This window comes from Lissotriton helveticus, chromosome 10, assembly GCF_964261635.1.
Source record: "Lissotriton helveticus chromosome 10, aLisHel1.1, whole genome shotgun sequence".
NCBI classification, from domain to species: Eukaryota; Metazoa; Chordata; class Amphibia; order Caudata; family Salamandridae; genus Lissotriton; species Lissotriton helveticus.
In genome coordinates this window covers 89,166,198-89,181,416 of record NC_136071.1, presented here as the reverse complement: position 1 = coordinate 89,181,416, position 15,219 = coordinate 89,166,198, and positions in this window count along the sequence as shown.

Sequence of the window (15,219 nt, the reverse complement as noted above, 5' to 3'; positions counted from 1 at the left end):
ATACTGATTCAGCCAAAAAACCAGTTTCCCAATGTCCACCGGGGTGGGCAGCTTATGGCTGGGAGGGCTTAACCTCTTTGCCCCCCCCTCCCCGTTCCTTGGATTTTTTAATGCACTTGAATTCGGGATGTGAGGGGTGCCCGCAAAAGGAGCATGCGTGCTTGAACTTGCACTTGTCCGGCGGCCAGGTGCACACCTTCCTGTTAAATTGCCAACATGTCCCCCGCTTCTCCCCAGGTCCCCCCTGGGATGTCCGAAAGGGCTGTCTATTGTTTTGCGACCCACATGCTTTGGCATTCACACTTTCCAACCATACATTGACCTCCACCTGGTCCCAACCCATGTCTGGGTCCTGCACCTTCTCCCATCTGAAATCCCTATCATAGTCCAGCCAGGCTGTCCCTCCATGCGTCGTGTGCGCCTTCAAAATCCTATGCATATAGTACACCAATGGCCCCGCCAACTCTGGCTTCTTCTCAATAACTACTGTTTAAACACCTGGAAACCAAAGAGCCAATTCGTGATAGATTCTTCCACCCTAGGTCTCCTATCCTTAGAGGAGTTATCCTTACCCTCCTTGTCCTTACTCTCCACTTCCATTCTCTTGGGCCTAATCAATGCAAATATATCCACGAATTCCCCCTTCCAAATTTTTTCCTTCATATCGGGAGATACGTGTGTAGCCAGGCGGCCTGGTTTAGACAAGACATATCCCTGGCCACCCCCCGCAATCGCTCCCCCCCCGGGCTCCAGGCCCTTCATCTCAGGCTTACCTCCTGGAGTACTAGGGGCGCAAGCAGGGGCCGCCACCACTGATGGTGCCACCGGGGCATTCAGAGACTGAGTCCTGGCTAACAGCGCCAATTGTTCCTTGATCTCGCCCAGGGGGCCCTCATCCTTATTCCCAGGGACCCAAGGCGTGACTGCCGGGACCAAGGTCGGTGCCACGGCTATTGGAGGAGGAGGGGGGGCTGCACCCGGAGCTCGGGTGAGCGCCTTCAGGGCATTTAAGATTTCCCCCAAAGCGCCACCAGTCCCAGCGCCCTCGAGTTGGGGCGGGGCGGGCGGGCTTACTACCACTGGCGGGGGCACTGCCACCTTCTCAGGAAGCACCGGGGGAGATCCCAGCGCCGCTATTGCCCCCAAGATTTCTTTCAAGATGCCACCTGTAGGCTCAGAGGCCGGGGGTATCGCCGGAGCACCTGGTGCCGCTGGGGGAACAACAGGCGCTTGTGGCGCAGGTAAAGGGGCCCCAGGCGCTAGTGGTGCAGGCGAAGGAATTACGGGCGCTTGTGGCGCAGAAACAGGGATTACTGGAGCTAGAGGCGCCGCCAACGGAGTTACTGGCGCCTGGGGCGCAGGAAGAGGAGCTACTGGTGCATGCGGCGCCAATGGGGGGGCAATCGTTACTAACGGTTCCAAAGGAACCCTCGGAGGGGGGGGCGGCCCCGAGCCCCCACCGCTCCCTTTCTTCTTCTGCACACGTTTGCCCCTAGGATTCTGTGCCCTCGGTTTCTTGGGCAGGGGAGGGAACGCCGCTTTGGGCGGGACCCCCTGCCTGCGTGGGCGCTCAGCAATGTTCGGGGTCTCCCCCTCCGGGTCGGAATGGGGCCCATCGGACTCTCCTTCACTGCTCTCGTCGTCCCTGTTAAACTTCTGGAGGAGCAAGGCCAGTAACTGCGCAATCTCAGGGTCTTTGCCCTTGCGCTTATGGCTCTGCCCCCTGGGTGCCATGGTAGCTTCTTTGCACCGCTAACTACCACTCCGGATCCTGCTACCCCTCTCCCTCACCCCACACCCACCCTGCCGCCAGGCGACGGCGCCGGAGCTCTGCTGCCCTTCTCTAAGGCAGCTGCAGGCGAGCACGGGCCCGCACCACGCTCTCTGCTCCTAACACCTCACCAGGATGCAGCAGGAGGAAGCGACAAACAAGCCCCGGACCCGCGCCCGCCCCCAGCCTCAGCTAACCCCGGCACCTCACCTGGCGACCCGGTCGGCGCTCTCTCCTCCGCCGCCCGTCGAGGTTCGTCGGCACTCCGTCTTTGTCCTTCTCCGGGGGTCAGACTATGGGGCGGGGAAGCTACTGGGCCACCTAAGTTTTTTTTTAAAATTTAAGATTAAAACTAGCTGACTAACGGACAGGGAGTGGGCGATCAGGTCCGGCGCAGGCGGGGAAAGAGGCCGAGTTGACCGTGACCCAGACCTAAATAGGTCATGGCCTCTGCCCCACGCCCCCACCGGACGTGCGTCACCCGCCCCCTGACCCGGAAGTACTTCCCAGGATGGCTGCCCATAGGGCAGCCTCCTGGGACCTAAGAACCAATGGCGGCGCGGTGTGGGCCGGGGGGCCGGGCCCTAAAGGCGGGCTCGTCTAGCCTCGCCCTTGGTACTATCCGTGCCTTTGCTGTCAGTACTTCTGTCCTGCGCAGATAAGCTTGAAGAAAGCCCAGAACAGTGTGTTCACGCTTCATGTCATCGTGCTGCAGCGACCTTATTGACGGTAGCGAGGCTCCAGCTTGCAGCTATCGATTCCGACCCCAGGTACTGGAAACTCATCATCATCATAAAACTTTATTCGATTTGAAAAGAATCATAAAAGTATACATTTAGAACATACAAATGAACAAATGTTATTTCATATCATATGGAGACTCGTATTAGTATTATTCAGTGCACCCACGTGTGCAACTTCAGCTCAGCCCCGCCCCTTCCTCTGGCTCTCTCCCCTCCCTGCCTCCTTCCCTTCTCTCACTCTGGAGACGATCGAAGGTTCTTTCAGTTTCACAATTAGTAATGAGGCAGGGTCCTGGCAGCAGATCACATGCACTCATTCAGAGGTCAAAGTTAACTAGATATCTAAATTCAAGAAACTCAAAGGCCCAGGCCTTTCAGTTGGGGGATGGGGGGCAGAGCACAATAAGGCCTGGCAGTGCCCCACTTGGCCCCCCATGGCTACCCGGCCCTGTGCTAGGGTCTTACATACAAAGGGGTTGGTGATACAGTATTACAGTCGTGGTGTCGGGGCTAAGTGGTGGGGCGGGGGAGGGAGGGCGTCAAAACAAAAAAAGCAACTTGCCTGAATGCCCGCCGCATCACTGCTCTTCTGGCTTCACTGTAGGCACAGTCTCCCAGACTGCCCTGCGGCCAATCCTAAAGCTGCTCTCAAGCAGGAGTGGAGCTGGTGCTCGCGACACTTTCTATATATACATATATATATATATATATATATATATATATATATATATATATATATATATATATATATATATATATATCCCGGTCGTAAGGGGAAGCCCACTGCTTCCAGCAGGTTCGCGCCCGCACCTAAATGATGCGGCGAAAATCGGAACAAAGTGAAATTGAAACCGAGGCAGGCTGGTTTAAGCTTCTGTGCCTAATGACTGTTATAAAGCAGGGCTGGCCCTCTGAAGGACGTTTTCATCCAAGATTGAGTTTTTATTTTAGTTGAACAGCGCGTCCACTGGGATTGAATTTCTGCGCACTACAATTACTAAGAGGCTTTGCAGCCACGCCCACTGAAGCAGGTGATTTAGGAATGGTGCACGAGCAGCAGCGCTGTTACAGACTAATACCACTGAAGAAAGGTCATTCCTGAAACGCGTCTGGCAGAAGATTTAATGGATGTCTGTGCCTCCAGACAGGGCTTGCTGGCAAACTTTCATTAAAAAAACGTGAGCTGATTTATTCTTTGCGTGGCCTCACCTAAATGGGATCCAGTCATCGATTTATATATATATATATATTACCTACTGGCGATAGCCAGTAGGTATATATAGTTAGGTTTGTTTTCCATAGGGAAATCGCAACATTCTATTGGGAATAACTTTGGCGCCGGTTGAGGAATCTTCCTGAAATTTTCCTTAACTTTGCCTCGCGGCGCTCCGGTCCGTCCCTGAAAGTTTGGGGGGGATGCGTCAAGCGGGGGCCGAGATAAAAAGGGGGGTCCCAAAACGTGTTTTCCCCATGTTAATTTCCATAGGGCAGTTGGACTCACTTTTAGCCCGAACGGCTGAATGGTTTTCCACCAAACTTGGCAAAATTGTAGGGACTGGTAGCCCGATGTGCCTTTGCTATGTCTCAAGATATGTGCTCCAGTGATTTTTACGAAAATTAACTTTGAAAAAATATATATTGGGCTACATTGGGCTATATATATGTTAGAGCCCAAATGTAGCCCAATGTAGCCCAATATAGCCCAATGTAGCCCAAAGATGGCCACCAGAGAAAAAAAAAACAAATGTAGCCCAAATATCAGCCAGATGTAGCCCAACTATAGCCCAATGACAGAATGTCCCAGAGTGTTCTAAAGAACAACTAGAGCGCTAACAGTCTTACTTATGACAAAAGTATGGCACACCTGAAGTCATCTTGATTGGAATAAAGTGTTAACACTTAAAACATTTAATTTGCAAAGGAACAAAATGAGGGGGTTCATTTTGCCATAGAAATTATGATTAGTGCTGAAGTAAGAAAAATTAGGGCACATTTTGAGTGACTTCTCAAATCCTCTTATATTTCATTAAAAAAATTCTGATATGCAGTCTCCCAAGATGGCCACCAGAGACAAAAGAGCCTGTGCTTAAAAACTCTGTTAGCAAAGCAGGCATTTGAGATTTAAAAAACGTTTTAATATATAAAAACGTTATCCGCTAAAAGAATTAGCATTTAAAAAACCTTGCGAATTCAATGAAAAAACCATAGGTTTCAGGCCTTATATAGTTAGGAATTAGCATTTAAAAAACCTTGCGAATTCACTGAAAAAAACATAGGTTTCAGGCCTTATATAGTTAGGAATTAGCATTTAAAAAACCTTTGAAATTCACTGAAAAAACCATAGGTTTCAGGGCTTATATAGTTAGGAATTAGCATTTAAAAAAACCTTGCAAATTCACTGAAAAAACCATAGGTTTCAGGCCTTATATAGTTAGGAATTAGCATTTAAAAAACCTTTGAAATTCACTGAAAAAAACATAGGTTTCAGGCCTTATATAGTTAGGAATTAGCATTTAAAAAACCTTGCAAATTCACTGAAAAAACCATAGGTTTCAGGCCTTATATAGTTAGGAATTAGCATTTAAAAAACCTTTGAAATTCACTGAAAAAACCATAGGTTTCAGGAGTTATATAGTTAGGAATTAGCTTTTAAAAAACCTTTGAAATTCACTCAAAAAACTATAAGTTTTAGTGGTGTTATAGTTAGCTGGACATTTTACTCATACAAAACCATTGAAATTGCTCCTATATAGTTAGTTGTACTAACTATATTTAGCGCACCCGCAATCCACTGCTGATGATGTCACATATTAGATCATTCATGACATGGTCAGTGACATCACTGATGACATCTCAAATGACATCACTGATGACATCACTGATGACATCATCCACGTGACAATCACATACACCTTTTCATACACTATTACAATTTTTCATCACTCTTTGTAAAATATAGAGTATCATATTTAAATCCATTGTCACAGCAATACAAGTATCTAAAAATCCACTCAGTGATTCATAGATGTATACACACATCTAATCACTTACCTATGGATTCACTCATACATGCTGTCAATGAACAATAGAACACTATCAAAAATACTTATACATCTATATCGACATTAAACAACAGCAAGCATCCTATTCACATATGAAGTCATCCTACTCACTTATGCAAACAATGGATCATACTTACATATTTACTTAGCAAAACACTTATACAAACACCACTTCTTCGCATATTGCGGGGCACGCCCTCCGCGAACAAGCACCCGTGCTGGAGTGCATGGTTTGGCGTGAGAAGGAAGCAGGAATTTAAAACGCCATGCTCCGCCGCAGCCATTGACAAAAATCAAAGGGAATTAACGGACTTGGATAGAAGCCCGAAGCCCTATATCACGAATGGCAGAGGTGCACGAGGGAGTTTGAGAAGGAGTGAAGGTGAGAGAAATACACCACACTCCGTTTGAAAGGAAGATTTATAACGACATCGGCAAGCCATGTATAGCGATACAGACCGCCAGGAGGCGGCTGTAAATGCCTTTAAAAAACGCACGCCAACGAGTGAAATAAAGAAAAAACAAGAGGAACCAAAAGGATCAACTTTGACGTCAAAATATAGCAGATTGGTAAGGCTATTTGAACGAGAAATCAGGAAGTGGTGGGAAGCCACCTCCTTACAGAATTATGTTGAGGTGAAAAGGGTACCAAGGGGACTGAGGATTTACACGGTCCCAGCTTATGAAAATCCGGACCCCCAACTACTAGAGGAATGGTCAGAGTACACAGCGGATTTTTGCCAAGGGCTACTAAAATTACTGATAAAATTCGCATGGAGTGACCATGGGAAAGCACGGAATGAAATAACCGAGCTGGAGAAAGAAATAGAGAGTATGGGCGAGGATAAAAAGAAACTTGAAGAGTTAAAAAGTACCATGACGAAAAGACTCAAAGCATATGAAGATAAAATAAGAAAACGGAAACAAGAAAAGTTCGAACGTGACGAACGAGACTATGAGGCTGGAAGAGTACTAACATTTGCCAAACGGTATGATGCACAGGTGAAAGCCATGACGTCCAAAACAAGCAAAGCTGTCATGGTGAGAGGAGAAGATTCGGATGAAACTACAGAATCTGAAGTCTCTGAGAATGAGGAGGCGAGGTGAGATGCAGGAGCGGAGGAGAGAACAGAAACACGGAAACTCCCTTTTCGGGACGAGTTCCAAATATTAAGACAGAAGCGACAAGTAGGAGGCAGAGGCAAACCCCCAGACAGACAAAAAAGTGCCCCACAAGGAGGGGCGGGGAGTGGCGGAAGAAGCAATTACTCACCGCCAATAACACGCAGTGCCAGGAGCAACAAAAGACGGTAGGAGGAATAAGTAATAAAGATAATAATCTGACTATCGTGAACCTCAGTCAGCGCGTCTTAACAAGAGAAGAAGAACAAGTTCTCAAATTGGGACTCTCTTTCTGTCCGTCGAAAACTTTGGAATATACACAAACGAAAATAGACCTTTATAAATTCTCAAGAAAATTGAAACTTCAGAAATTTTATAAACTCCGCCCCAAAAAAGGAGGGAAACAACCATATAAAGATGGTGCACAAGGATTACAAGTGAAGGACTTACCCGCCTTAAAGGCTATGCAAGAACTTAGAATTGAAGGAGCTAGCCAACTGGAGAACTTGTCTCAAACGGAAATAACACAGAAAGGCGGAGAAACAAACTTTAAACCAGCATCTACGTTTGTGCCACAAATGCCCAGTGATAACATAGATCTATTTGTGGAATCCGTTTCGAAAGATCTAAGGAAATTGGAAAAGAAGGGGCATACGAACAAACAATGGAATTTAACACCTAAGCACTGGCAGGCAATAAAAAATCTACAGAGCGATAAAAAACTAATAGTGAAACCCTCTGATAAAGGAGGCAACGTCGTCCTGCAAACCTATGAGAGTTACAATGAGGAAGCTATAAGACAATTACATGACACGAAGTGTTACCAAAAAGTGGGGAGAAAAGAATATCAAAACAGCATTATGAATGTCACGAAATGCTAAGGAAGTGGTATGGCAAAGGAATACTCGAAACAGAAGAGTACCTATATTTGAGACGTTTGAATCCAACAACACCATGCTTTTATCACCTACCCAAGGTACACAAGGACAAAATGAGACCACCAGGACGACCAATTGTAAGTGCTCAGGGTAGCCTTTTGGAACATTTATCAATTTACATTGACTATTTTCTGATTGACTATGTGAAAACTCTGCGAAGTTATATAAGAGGCACTAAAGACTTATTATGTAAGCTAGAACAGCTAACGCCTAGAGAAGGAGGTCTGTTAATAGTGATGGACATCACGAGCCTTTACACAAGTATAGGTCACGAAAATGGTATGAAGGCAATAGAGGATGTCCTATCAACCAGAGAGGCGAACTTCGCAGAACACAATGTTATGCTTTTAGAATTTTTGAATTTCAGCCTTAGCAATAACATCTTTCTATATCAGGATCAGTATTACAAACAACTAGTTGGAGTGGCAATGGGCACGAGCTATTCCCCCAGTTTCGCAAATATCTTTGTGGGGTGGTGGGAAGAAAATGAGGCATGGAACACGTGTCTTGCAGATTGGACCCAACACATACTGACCTGGTATAGATATATAGACGATCTGCTAATTGTCTGGCGAGGAACAGAAAGTAAAGCTATAGAATATATTGACAAATTAAACACCAACACATACAATTTACATTTTACAGCGGAAATAAGTAGTCATAAAGTAAATTTCCTCGACCTAGAGATTAGAATAGAACAAAAGAAAATACAAACACAACTATTCAGAAAACCAACAGCCGGTAACTCAATCCTACACTCTAGTAGCAGCCATCCATCAAAGTTAATCCATAGTATTCCCTATGGTGAACTATTATGTATTAAACGTAACTGTACAACAGAAGAAGATTACATCAGAAATGCTAAAGGGAGTGTAGAAAGATTTAGAGTACGAGGCTATGGAGAGAAGTGTCTGGAAGAAGCACAGAAGAAGGTGAATAACATCTCACGACCAGAAATGTTGAAAAACAAAGAAAAGGGTACAGAAAAAGAGCGCAAGTGTAGATTCATTACTACCTTTTCAGAAGGGGCGGGAGAGTTGAGGGAAGTTCTAAGAAAAAACTGGAAACTCTTAACAACAGATCCAGTGATAGGAAAGGACATCCCAAGTCAACCCATGGTAACATATAGAAAGGCGAGAGCGCTAAAAGATACCTTGACGAGCAGTTACCTAACACGCCCGGTAGTACAACCATTTGGGGATCCAAAACCAGGATTTTACCCGTGTGGGCGATGTAAAGCCTGTAAACACAGTAAGAAAGTATCAGTTTATGAAGTGAGAGGGGAACAGAGAAAAATCAAAAGCTTTTTAACATGTTCTACCCCATACACAGTTTACTGCCTTGTATGCCCATGCGGACTGCGCTACATAGGGAGCACAGTAAATCCCACTAAGATGCGTATCCTAGAGCACCTCAGGGCAATCACAAACTGTGATCCCTCATATCCAGTAGCCAGGCACTATAAACAAGAACATAAGAGCAATAGTGAGCAACTGGTATATTTTGCACTGGATCATGTACCAGCTAGTGGATGAGGAGGTGACAGATTATTAAAATTAAGGAGGCTGGAATCCAGACACATAATAGACATAGGGACGAAGGTACCGGGAGGTCTGAATAGTCACGAGGAAATGACAGTACACCTGGGGTAGGGGGCTCCCTGCTCCATTGAGTTGTGTCGGTGAATGGATCCTTAAAAATCCTCAGAAAACTGTGAGATTTTAGAAACATTTTAAGAATTTTTGTTGGTGAAGGTTTTATGATTTACACTGTGTGGGTTTTGTAAAGAAAAGTCGGGAGTAGTAGAGGTTATAGATTGTGCCCATCCAGGGCGTAATAATGGATACATTTATAAGCGCAACTGCCCAAAGAGGGTATAATAACAGGAGAATAAGTTATACAATGTGTAATCTACAAAAAAGCCCATACAGGGCGTAATGAAAGAAATGTATAATGACAAGGTTGGATGTTGAAAACCATTCCAAAATGTTGCGCGATAAATGTATCAGACTTGTTTCTACTTCCATGACTAACACGTGAGAGGTATTTAAAAAAGAGAAAAAATGGCGCGCCAATGTACTATTGACAAAGGCAGTATCCTTATTATGGAGTGTTTATTAATGAACTGTGCGATTACTTAAAATCATTACAGTATAAAAAATGCAGTTTGGTTCAAATAAAATACAGTAAAATACAGTAAAAGCCCCCCCACCCCCCGCTCGACCTACACCGGTCAGGGACCATTGGTGCAGCTAAGTGGTCTCGATACTGACTATGTTCACTGGTACTATACATTATTTAAAAAGAATTAAATTTTTTAGAGTCAGCATGAGACCTCGCATACTAGAGTCTGGAGGGTGTGTAAAAGTTCGACATCTTCAGTTGCACTGTGGGCTTCATCGGACCCTTAGTCGGCCCCAGTTGGATGCCTCTGACTGATGGAACCATTTTCTTTTCGGCGACTCCCTGTGTTATCTGTGGATTGCCAACTTTAGGGCGGCAGGTCACAGGGCTCTTCGGGATGGTATCCTTTAGTTGGTTTTCGAGTGCCATTTTAACTTGATGGATGAACTTGCCTATCCTGGCTAATAAACATGTTGTGGTTTCAGAGAAACACCAATCCGAGGCCTCTCTGCAAGTTCTGTGGCCCAAGATGCGTAGTGCCGGACGTAGCAATCGCTGACGGTCACTAGCCAGCTTAGTGCAGCAACATAGCAAGTGTAGCCAGGATTCTCTGCGATAGTTGCAAAGTCGGCAGGCAGTGGCTCCGTCCGAGCGTGCCCAACGTGGGTTGAAGTCCGTTATCCTGAGGGCCAAGAGGCGCATAAACAGAATTTTTTGTCTTGCTTCGATTGTTAGTGAGTCTTGTAAGTATGGTTGAGGTTTACCGGGAATGTAGGACTTGTCCAAGGCCAACGTTAGCGGGTTGGGCCGGAGCGAGGAAAGGTCTAGCTCAAAGGAAATAGACTGGACTTGGCGCTTGACGGCTTTTGCCCAGGCGGAATATGGGATTTCGTTTAAGTGCAGACTCCGCCCCTCGATCTTCAGAAGATCAATTGCTAGTTCCACCTTGGCTTGCCATGGGGAGCCCGCTTCCCCAAAGATGGTTTTTAGCGAGTGCTTCAAGGTGTTGTCGGGCGACTTCAGAACTCTGATGTAGTATTTTAGCAACTCCCCCAATAGTACCAATTCAGGACGTTTCAGGCCTATTTCCAGTCTCACCCTGTTATTCCGTGCCTGTTTGGGGGCTCGTAGCACCATCTTATATGCTTTCACCTGTGCCGCTTGGACCACTTTCTCAAAAGCCCCTGGATAGGCTATGTGGCCGTACGTGATGGCGGGGATCAGTTTAGCCCTGAGTACTGTCAGCATCGGATCTGCAGAGGGACTGGCCAGGCCGTGGCTTAGACGTCTTAGAGATGTAATTATTTTGTCAATTTTTGGTTTAAGCGTCTTCAGATGTTTGAATGCAGTGGCCCTCTCTGATACCCATGTGCCCAGATAGTTGTAGGATGGGGCCGTGGTGATTCGGTGTTCCCCCAGAGACCATGAAGCTTTTGTTTTGTGTGGATGGTTGCCAAAGATTATTATCTTGGTCTTGCTCACGTTAATATGTAGCTCGTTCTCCTTGTTGTACGTGGCGAGACCGTTTAAGGCTCTTTGGAGGCCTACCCTGGTATGGTCCATAATTACAGTGTCATCTGCGTACTGGAGCGTACCGAGAGCCAGCTTCCCCAGTATGGGCGGTGCTAGGTTGGCATCTTTCAGGGCGTGCCCCATGTCTGCAGTGTACAAGTTGAAAAGCAGGGGGGCCAGAACACACCCCTGCTTTAATCCAGAGTTAGTGGCAATTCTTGTGGTTGCAGATGTGGCGCTTAGTTTCACCTGAACCCAGGTCCCCTCGTAAAGTGCTTTTATGGCCTTTAGAAGATCTCTAGGGATCCCCCAAGACTCTAGTTTTGCCCAGAGCCGGCTTCTGTTCACACGGTCAAAGGCCGTTGTATAGTCGATAAAGCAACAGAACAGGGGCAGCTTATTCCGCATGTTGGCCTTCTTAGCGAGGTACGAAAGCGCTATGATGTTGTCCAGCGTAGACCAGTTAGCCCTGAAGCCAGTCTGTGAGGGCGGGAGTATGCCGTTCTTATCCACCCAAGTTTCCAGGTCCTTAAGTAGAAGGCGGGCATAGATCTTAGCTTCAATGTCAAGAAGGGCTATCAGTCTGTAATTAGCCGGGTTAGAGTGGTCACCTTTTTTGTGAATAGGAAAGAGGATTGAGCCTTTCCAGGAAAATGGCAAGGTTGCGGTTGCGAATGCGTGGTTGAATAGAGGAGTAAGTTTGGAAGCAAAGAATGCAGGATCTTTCTTAAAAACCTGTGCGGGGATCCCGTTAGGTCCAGGGGCACCATCGGTTCTGATGGCTTTGATGTGCTTTGCAATCTCCGCCTCCGTGAATTTTCCAGGTTGGGTCGGACTTGATTCTTCGTTGGGAGCACTTTCATAGCTGATGGTAGCTGCCGCCGCCTTGGCCCACCCAGTGATGCAGTGAGACTTCCGCTTTGGCTCACAGGTGTACAGCCCCTTTGCATACTGTTCCCACACTTTTCCTCCAACACTGTTGACCTTGTGTACGCCTCCTGATGACAAGCTGTTGATGTAGCGCCAGAGCTTGCTATTATCTTTACCTTTAATTATGGAAAACACAGTCAGCCAGTTCTGTTCGGTCCGTTTTCTTTTCAGATTCCAAATGTTCTTTTTGTACTTAGCTCGCAAAACAGCAATGGGGGACCCCCCTGGCGGGTAGATACCTTTCTTTTTTGCTCTCATTGCCTTGTTAAGTGCCTGCTTAGCCAGCTTAAGACTGTGGGTTTTTAGGTGGCCTGGGATGACATTTTTTTGACCGCTTCTTGATTGGTGAGTGTTGCCCAGGCACTTCAATAAGTCATTGGTCAGTGTTTCCCATAGGTGTATTATACATTCATTATCTTGTGGCCTTGGTACTGTCACCCTGTTGGCAACGAATGCTTTAAGTGTGTGGCTAAGATTGGTCGACCATTTTATTCTTTGAAGGACTAACTGGTGTAATTTTATTCTTTTAAGGACTAAGTGGTGTATTTTATTCTTTTAAGGACTAAGTGGTGTATTTTATTCTTTTAAGGACTAAAGGCAGTAGCCGAAACGCGTCTGGTGCTCAGAGGATCTAATAAAAGTCTTGATCCTCCTCCCGAGAGTGCTGTTTCTTCATTTATAAGTAAGAAGTTGGAAGCTTGGATATATATATATATATATATTATATTTATATCAAGAAACAGTCGCCTCCACTAGGAAGACAACGAGGAACTCAGCGGGCAATGGAAGGTAATTGTGAACAGAGATTTGTAAGGCATGACGCGTTTCGGGATTCGTCCCTCTTCAGATGCCTGTGCTCCCCTCCTGACTCCTTGCTGCAGTCCCTTTTGAATGTTGAATGCATCCTCCTCATTGGGAAAAGATGGTGGACTGCAAGTACCAGCATCCCTAGTGGTGTGATGTTTGAACAGGCTGCCAGGATTCGGAAAAGTTCCGCTTGGGGCTGTAACAATTAACCCCCAATGCCCAACGCCTTCTGCAGCCTCCGTTGCGGGCAAATACGGTAAGTCCCTGGCAATACTCCAGGCTACACCGCGTAGTCGCGGTCCCAACCGGGCCCAGTATATGCCCTCCCATGTCTTACAGCGCTCCAAGCACACCATCGCTACCGCAATACTTCTCCAGTGTGCCACAAAAGGTGCTTGGCTCGTTAGGGTGGGTTACCTCCATTGCGCTGTGGCCCCGCAAAAAATATCAAGAAACAGTCGCCTCCACTAGGAAGACAACGAGGAACTCAGCGGGCAGTGGAAGGTAATTGTGAACAGAGATTCATAAGGCATGACGCGTTTCGGGATTCGTCCCTCTTCAGATGCCTGTGCTCCCCTCCTGACTCCTTGCTGCAGTCCCTTTTGAATGTTGAATGCATCCTCCTCATTGGGGAAAGATGGTGGACTGCAAGTACCAGCATCCCTAGTGGTGGGATGTTTGAACAGGCTGCCAGGATTCAGAAAAGTTCCGCTTGGGGCTGTAACAATTAACCCCCACTGCCCAAAGCCTTCTGCAGCCTCCGTTGCGGGCAAATACGGTAAGTCTGTGGCAATACTCCGGGCTACACCGCGAAGTCGCGGTCCCAACAGGGCCCAGTATATGCCCTCCCGTGGCTTACAGCGCTCCAAGCACACCATCGCTACCGCAATACTCCTCCAGTGTGCCACAAAGGGTGCTTGGCTCGTTAGGGCGGGTTACCTCCATTGCGCTGTGGCCTCGCAAAAAATATCAAGAAACAGTCGCCTCCACTAGGAAGACAACGAGGAACTCAGCGGGCAGTGGAAGGTAATATATATATATACTAGCTACCCATCCCAACGTTGTCCGGGTATAAAAAAGATTTACCTGAAGGACGGGAAACTTTACCGAATGCTACCCCACCTCTTTCCAATGCAGCAGGCGTCTTAGAATGCACACGCCCACACACAACAATGCTGAAGGGCACGCACACCTCACAACGTGCACGAACGCTAATCTCATCACAGTGAGATTAGCTTTCGTGCACGTCGTGAGGTGTGCGTGCTGTTCAGCGTTGTTGTGTGTGGGCGTGTGCATTCTGAGACGTGTGGGCGTGTGCATTCTGAGACGCCTGCGTTTATCCCGGTTGAGATCGGTAACGCTTATGCCCACAAAGGTTGCTTCGCAACATATGGTATTAACGCCGCCTGAATGGCAATGTGCGTGAATGCGGCGCACCTTGTGCCTTCTATACAGATGTGTGAGAAGTGATTATAACTCGTGAATGGAAAGGCGCGCTACTGAATGACGTGGCCATTTTTTTGTTATAAAATTTGTGGCACGCCCCTCTAAGAACGCTGTTGTGGTACGCCCCTCTCACAAAGTATAATGTGTGTACTTTGACACAGCTACGACCATGCCCACGGCCCTCTGAGCGTGTAGTTTGACACGCCCACGCCCCTCTGACAACGGTTACGGCCACAAATTAAAATGTGTGTAGTTTGACACGAACACGCCCCCGACACACCCACACCAACGCCCCCGCCCACAAGGGACTACTTTACCCCTAAGGTTCTTTGATGTTTCTAATGTATTTGGTGGCCACCTGTATAGCCTATGTCCATCTGCTTCAACTCCCCTTTCCAATGCTGTATTGGGTGTTGTGATTGGTGCTGTACTTCTTGAGTTTACCCGCCTCAAAGGTTTCAGCTCTTTATAATAGTAGTATGGATATGTATGTATCCAACAGCCTCATTTAAACGTTCCATGGTCTCCAAAACATGAGGGTAGACCCAGCATATGTGCAAGATGTTTATTGCCACCAATTTAGTCTGCCATGACGTGTTTCGGTCAATTCACGACGTGTATCAAATTATATATATATATATATATATACCCTGTCAAGCTTACATCAGGGTGTGTGTATATCGCCAAAGAAGGTTGGGGATATTTGTGTGGGAGTACGTCTACTGGACCATCCAAAGTCACCTGGTTCCCTCCCTTCTTTTGCT